A 7,531-nucleotide genomic window follows, 5' to 3' on the forward strand; every position below is an offset into this window, starting at 1 on the left:
GCAAGCAACAAGAGCACATTTCAAATTTGAGAATCTTCCACCCTACACTTTCCCTAAAAAAAATTCTCAAAGGGCAATACTTGGAAGATCGACTCTAAAATTGTTACGTTCGCAAGGCATTCTCGTTGGAAACGGTCGGAGGTTCCGCGAAAAAAAGCATCAGCTGTGGCGACAGATACGCTACAATTACAGGAATAATCGTAATTTAGTGGACATAATCGCGGCGGGACGAGGAACGTTAATAACGAGGCGCGGGGTACGCTCTTGACGCGTGGATATTTCATCGGTCGCGACGCGGCGGTAATTATATTTTGACTCGCGCGATTACAGCACGTGCACATTATTATTTCGGTTTGAATAATTCATGGCCGGACGGGGCAGGAAGAGGCGACCCGCCGCGCTGGCCGATATTGAAGTCCGGCTCGTGTATCGCATCATCTACCAGGATGAGAGTCAATCTCCCGCTCGATATCGGTCGTTGTTATTGTTAGCCTTGTTGCCTTATTACCGAACCATTTTTCCTCTTTGACCAGGGCTGAATAACGCCTTCCCAAGGCCTGGGAGCCTTTGGAGGTCCTGTGCGTCTAGGATAGGTCCTTTGACACAACCCTAATTAGGAATAAAAAAATGTTGTGTGCGACATTCTATATTTAGGAATATTTAACAATATCAGGCTGAGGGAAACTGTGAGGAATGGCTTTAGATATTTGTTCTTCTCGAACCAAGGCTCAGCAAGGATTGAGCCCGAGGAACTACTCGAGGAACTCTTGGAAGTCCCCCCCTCATTAATCCTTTGAGTGCGGCACGATTTTTGCTGGAAATTGTCAGAGGCGTAGTGATGTGAATTTTGAAAAAATATCAGCTTACAGAGAATGACAAAACGAAACTTTTGTATATTTACAGTTTGTTCATACGACGTTTAGTTTCAGAGATGAAAATTGAGAACTTGGGAGACCTTTTTCCTGAAATTCGGAAACGGTCGTTTGTCCACTGGTGGTAGATTTAGAACGAAATAAAAGTATTACGATAAATATGCCAATGTTTAACAATAGTTCCAGGTAACCTGTGAGCAATGGCTTCGTCGGGCAGTCGAAATAGCGATTTTTGTCGACGATAAGGCTCCTCGGCATTAGCCAGAGGCGCCAAAACGTCGTCGGTGAAATAACGTCCCGTTTCGTCCGATTCCGTTTCGTTTGGCCCGTGATATATTCGATCCCACCCATTCCATCGTCGATGATTACAGGTTTGCCCGTGCATTAGACCCGTGTCTAAAACAAACCGCTCCCACATCTACCAACAGTTTAAAGCCGCGGGGCGTGACTGCCGCTGACCCGTCGGGTTTCGCAGCGTCGAAACGTTTCGGCTCGCACCGTGGGTGTATTCCCTATTTGGATTTGCTATCAATTGTCCGATCGATAGGGAAACTATCCTGTGTCGCAACGATTCGGCACGAGTTTACCGCTCGCGATAAGCCTCGCCGACAGTTACTAATTATTATTCGTTCTCGAGCGGTATAATTGGCCGATTTCGACTGTCGTAACAGGTGCAGGGCACCGGCCACGTTTACACTATTTATTTACTTTAGTTTATCGCGACGAGCATTAAGGCCTCCCGTATTATTTATTTCCGTTCGCCGTGATGGGTGCTTCTGTATTATTTATTTACTTCTTCGCGACGACGTCTCGCTTTGCTTATTATTATCCCTTTTCCATGTACGGATGACGCAAATATATGGTTTTTATTATTTTTCAATTTTCATTTTTTTTTTTTTTTTTTTGTTCGGCATTGATATTATACATAAAATAAGTTACCACAAATATATGTTTTTCAAAATAATCATATTGAAACATTTGTAAGAAATTTTTCATTAGAAAGAATATCATAATTGCAGCTCCCAGCGAACGGCTACTTATTTTCGTCCGCAGCGAAAGTGTTAAACATGTTTGCAGTGATGTCAACGTTTCGAGAAAGCTGTAAGAATTCGTAATAAAGCCTAATAATACCAAAAAAAAAAAAAAAAAAAAAGACACGTTACCAAAGTTAGACTATTTCGTGTAATGCGATCCCTGTCCGCACATTTATCACCGAGATGACGCAGAATGCAAAGGGTTATTTCATATTAGACTCGTTTCAGAGGATCTTTCAGTAGACGCACAGTTTTTTAATCGTCAGTCTATTTGTGTCGTACAACAACCAACAACAAGTGTCTTCCTTGCAAAAAGTTCCGATATCTTCCAATGTTGGGATAGTTCGGTCATCGATTCTTCGTATCGGTGCCCTCGGAGATGAATCTACCCTAGAAGAGCGAAACCGATCCAGCTAATTGTTTCCGGTACACTGAAATACGTGTCTCTCTCGCGACATCCTCCCAAGCTCGTTGGCTGAAGGCGAAAAAGGTAAGGAGAGAGAAGAAGGCTCGTAGATATCAGCAACGAGGGCCATTACAGTCGCTTCCTCGTTGTACGTCTCTCGAATCCCGCGACTGTTACTCTATTTAATAGAGGCTTGCACTGTGGTCCAGCCACACCTTGAGCATGGGACCCTGAGAGAGGGCCAAGTTCTCGGAAGTTGTTGGGTCGCGTAGCCGCGGTGGATGCCACCAAGGCGAAGAGAATGACTTGCAATCGGCCCTGGGCACCGAGTAGCCGGTGGAGATGCCATTGATAGCGCCGTGCTGGAGGCTTGCTAGCATTCATCACCATAGACCTATCTGTCCGGGTATCGCGATTCCCTTCGTTATTGCGGCCAGCCACGATGTTACATCTTCATACCCACGCGGCTGGCAAAAAGGAGGCGAGGAAGCTGGCCGTGGCCTCTTCTGAAGCGAGGCTTCATTACCAGCCACGACGGATTCCGACGCGGGAAGGATTACCGCTCGGGAATCCGCGATCAATGCCGGCAAAAAATTAACTGCCATTGTGACCGCGGTGACTTTATTCCAGGCACCGTGCCGCGCGAACAGTCGTGTTGGTTAGCCGTCCATTTTATCTCGTTCGACGACTTCGGGCCCCATAATGCCAGGAAAAATAGACAGATTCTGGTATAGTTCGTTTGCCAGGGAGTCGGCGGGGCAGTTCGATCGGCTGTCGCGTATGCAAAGGCGACACCTTCGCTTACGTGCATTTTCGTTATTGCGTTATATAAAGCTACGAAGACGAGGCATATCGAGATAAACTGAGAGAGCAATAGTAACTATTACAGTAGATGTACGATCAGTCCCATAAATATTCGTACCCTCTGTGTCTATCGAAGAAATTTGTTCAAATTAAATGGTTGCTTCGATGTTTCCAAGCGAATGTTTGTATAAATACGTTGATGTATATGTATATAAATATAGGGGTCCGATGCGCCTGGGAAAATATTTGAGCTCCATGCTGTATAATTTAAAAACGTTTACTTCTTAACAATTTACTTCTTGAATGTATATATAACTATGTACGTCTGTATTCATATACATTATTCATATACATATTTATAACGAAAACTTCATTTGGTAATATTCAAACTATTATGGCTATATGGTTAACTATTTGGTGATATTAAAGCATCTCGAGTTGTTGGTAGATGCCAGAAAAAAGTCCTCGAGCGCAAAGGGTTAAGTTCAAATAAGAAGAAGAGTGCTGGGCCCAATTCGAAGCGAAAGATAAAAAATAACCTGAAATAACCTTAGTAGCAGAGCCTTGGTTGAACGAAGAATTTGTTAACAGAGTGCTCCGAATTCTGTCCATCGAAATCACAAACAACGAAGCATTAGTATGCATCGATCTTGATTAGAGATGTACAATTAGGTCTCCGAGACCTTGCATAAGTGGAATTTCAGGTGCGCAGAGTCGAGGTTTCTCGTTAATGCAGCTTGTGCGCCGTTAGAAGAAAGGGGAACCGGTAGACGCGTTTAATGGCCAGGGCGCGTTTAGAAGAAATTAAGGGGATTGACAGCGAGGGGCCGAGGGTAGGGTAAAAATTTAGAGACTTGCCCCGGGGTTAAAGGAGGGGGCGTTGATCACCTGTCCCGACGGATTCCTTAACTGTTGCCGTTAATTACTGTTAATTACTTGGAAAATCACCGGGTTGCTTCTCTAAACGTTGCTAACGCTCCTCTTTCAACGTGCCCCTTAAAAAAAACTGCCAAATTACAGGGCACGGGAGTTCACGGCGATAAATCTCTCAACCGATCGACGAGGAGATCGAATAACTCATTCGACGAGTAGCGCGATGAACGTGGATGGTTTTTTAACTGTAATCCAACGTAGCGATGTTTGCTGTAATATCAAGGTGTCCAGAGGAGTCATTCGAATGTCGAGGGAACACCTGACGCTACTTGAACTCCGAATCAGGACAGTGTAAGAAAATGAATTAAACCTCGGTAAAGGAGATGGAGGATCGATCGCACATTACGGAGACGCATTAGGACCCTTTGGCAGCAAATATTGGCCAGCGTCTGGTGTGGCTAAAATATTAAGAGATTATCTGGGAACGTACCGGAAGTAATTGGGAATTGATTAGACCCCGGTTAATCTGATTATACCATCACAATCGCTGGCGATTGGGTGAATTTTTCACCGTAGTCCCGGGCAACGTGGTCATTAGCTTAGATGAAAATATTTCCTCGGAGTTTAAGGCGTTCTGCGGGGTATTAAAGAGGATATTCTAAGTATGCTGTCGCGAATTAAGTATGCCAGCCACGTCGCTTTATGCATCGTTGAACTTGTATTACTCGGGACTTTTACGAATGCCACGTAATCATTTACAAGTTGCAGCCTTATTAACGTACCGTTATCTCTCGAACGTGAGAATGAAGAGACACAAAAAGGAACGATTTCTCACTTATCGCGCGTAAATTGTGGCAGGCATGCACACAACTATATACCGTACTGTAGGTTGCTATATACCGTGGCACGTTCGATTCCGACGTATTAAAGTTCATTTCTTCGTTTGATATGGACGATGATGTCTTATAGATCGCGATTCTACCGATGAGACAAAAAAGAACGTTCAATGGCGGTGTAACGTAGATAAAGATGAGAGCGGATAGGCAAGTTGATACAGTGGGAACGCCGATTATCCGTGATCTTGATTATCGGATAATTGATTCCTTATTTAACGATTTCCCGGATATGTAAACTGTTCCACCGATCGCGGATTACATTTGTAGTATAATTTATCATTCGAGAAATAGATCGATTCGAAGTATTCAATTTTCAATATTAATCTCGAAGTATATATTCGTTATCACAGTTCGTACTAAATGTTCCTGCCGGTACACGGTTCGATTATGTCAGGGGATTTGACTTTCGATTAACAATTACCACCGAGTTCGATTAACGGTTAGAAGGAACAGTTACACAGTCTGTTGAAACGGTGTGAAAGCTGCGAAGGATTAGGTGAGGGCTCGAGGAGGTATCTAGAAAAAAAACGAAAACTATGAATAGAATGGGCGAAAGGACCGAAAAGGGCCCAGACGAAGGATAGTAATTTGACCTTATGAATAGCACGAATTATACATCCCGGCTACTTTGTGGCTTTCCTGTTGGAGGGTCAGGCGAAACGATTGTGCTATTTATTAATAGATATCTATTAACCCTTTTCTGTGAATATTCTTCCCTTTCATCTTTCTCGTGCCGACCGTTCTCGGTAATAAAAAGCGAGAACGAGGAAACGCTTAATCTTCCTAGTCGTCGTATTCTATAAATCTGTCTCATTATCTTTGGAAGGGCGTAGGAAATTTTTTGCTCGAGCCCCGATTTCACTCCTGTAACAGAAAAATTGGAAACAGAATTAACCCTTTGCACTCGAGAGGTGACTCTCAGTCACCACTAGGTTTTCTTTAGGTTTCATTTCTTTGGAAGTCGAAATGTCAATAACGTGATTGTCGTTGAGACGAAGGTTACCTTATTCTCAGATCTTAAATTAAGGATCTCATTTTCGAAGTTAACCATGATTTTACTGAAACGAACAAAAATTAAACGATCGATAAATTAATCTAGCTAATAATTAAATATGAAAAAGCTTTCCAAAAGCTACGAAATGATATGTAACACGTCAATATAAAGTAATTGTTGACGACTTCAAAAAATTGCACAAACTGAAACAACGTAAAGAACGCACGAACTTTTGGTTCACCCTAATAGGTCGCATTGCAACATATCGCCATCGAAGAAATTGGCCAGGTCGATCGCGTTTCCGTTTCGAAGCAAATTTACAAGATAATAACGGGGTGTTAACGAAAAAACCAAGAGCTGTTTCGGCGAATCACTTTGGAGAAACGTAAAAACTCTTCGGGAACGTTAATTTGGAATCCGAGCTGATAGTTTCGGCTACTTTGCGGTTTCGTCTACCTGAACGTCGCGAGAACGAACAGGCTATTCATTAACCACCAGCCATCACCAGTCACGATTCGTTAGGTCTTCCTCGAGCCTAATTTTCCTAAGGCCTTGACATTTCGAGCGATCCTCCGCTACCGAAAGTCACGAACCTCCGGTTATTAGTTGCTCCCATTCCCCAAAAATGCTAGCACGAGGAAGAATCGCGGTCGATAGCTCCCAGACACAATCTAAACGTCTAAATAACATCAGAAATAAGAAATTTCTACCAAACAAAACCATTGAATTTCACTTAACGCGTCGATCGCCACATATAGCTGCCAGTGTTTTTCACCGAAGAACTAAAAAAATTCATTCCGAAAGCTAAGTACCAAAGAAAGTTAATTCAAGTGAAATTCATGATTTTGATGAGTTACAAAAATAGTATGTAGTCTCAAATAGTCTGAATAATATTTAACCCTTTTGCACTCGAGGCCTTTTTTTCTGGTATCTGCCAGCAACTCGAGATGTTTCTTAACATTCTATTGCTACGAGTTCTAAGCTATCGAGATTTTAGAACAAGGTCGCCTTTACCTCGCCGACAATCATTTTTATCGACACTTCGAGCTCCAAAGAAATTGAACTTAAAAACTTTGGATATCGTAGATTTGCTTTGTGAAACCTAATATGGCGACTGAGACTCGCCTCTCGAGTGCAAAGGGTTAATCCTGGCAGAAATTTTCAAAAATATCTGTGTGGCAGTCAGACAAAAACTTTCCATACCTCTGAAGGTACTTTTGGTACGTGTAATGCGTCACGCAGCTGTTTACCCAAACGTAAAAATCGATTAAACGCGAATCAATGATCGAGTCCTTACAAAAATAAAAAAAGAAATTAATTAACGCTCAGGCCGGAATGCCCCGCGTTTGATTAATGAGTCCTGGCGTACACGCGGTACTCGCAGTCCCTGAACTTACTGTTATTTGACGCAGCCACGCGATTCCCGTGGCAACGTAAAACAGAGAACGGAGCGATTCATTTCGCAAACGAGACGGGAATAAGTTAAACACCTGTTTCGAAGTGGTGGGTTCTTTGAGTAGCTGGCGCGGTCTGGTTGGGACTATTCATCGCGAACTACGAGAGCCGATCTTCCCTCGATAACGCTCGCGAGCACGAACGCCGTCGCGGGCATAGTAATTCGTCCAAGTTTCGTGCCAGCTGTCCTGGTGCCG

This window comes from Hylaeus volcanicus, chromosome 4, assembly GCF_026283585.1.
Source record: "Hylaeus volcanicus isolate JK05 chromosome 4, UHH_iyHylVolc1.0_haploid, whole genome shotgun sequence".
In the NCBI taxonomy this organism is placed as follows: Eukaryota; Metazoa; Arthropoda; class Insecta; order Hymenoptera; family Colletidae; genus Hylaeus; species Hylaeus volcanicus.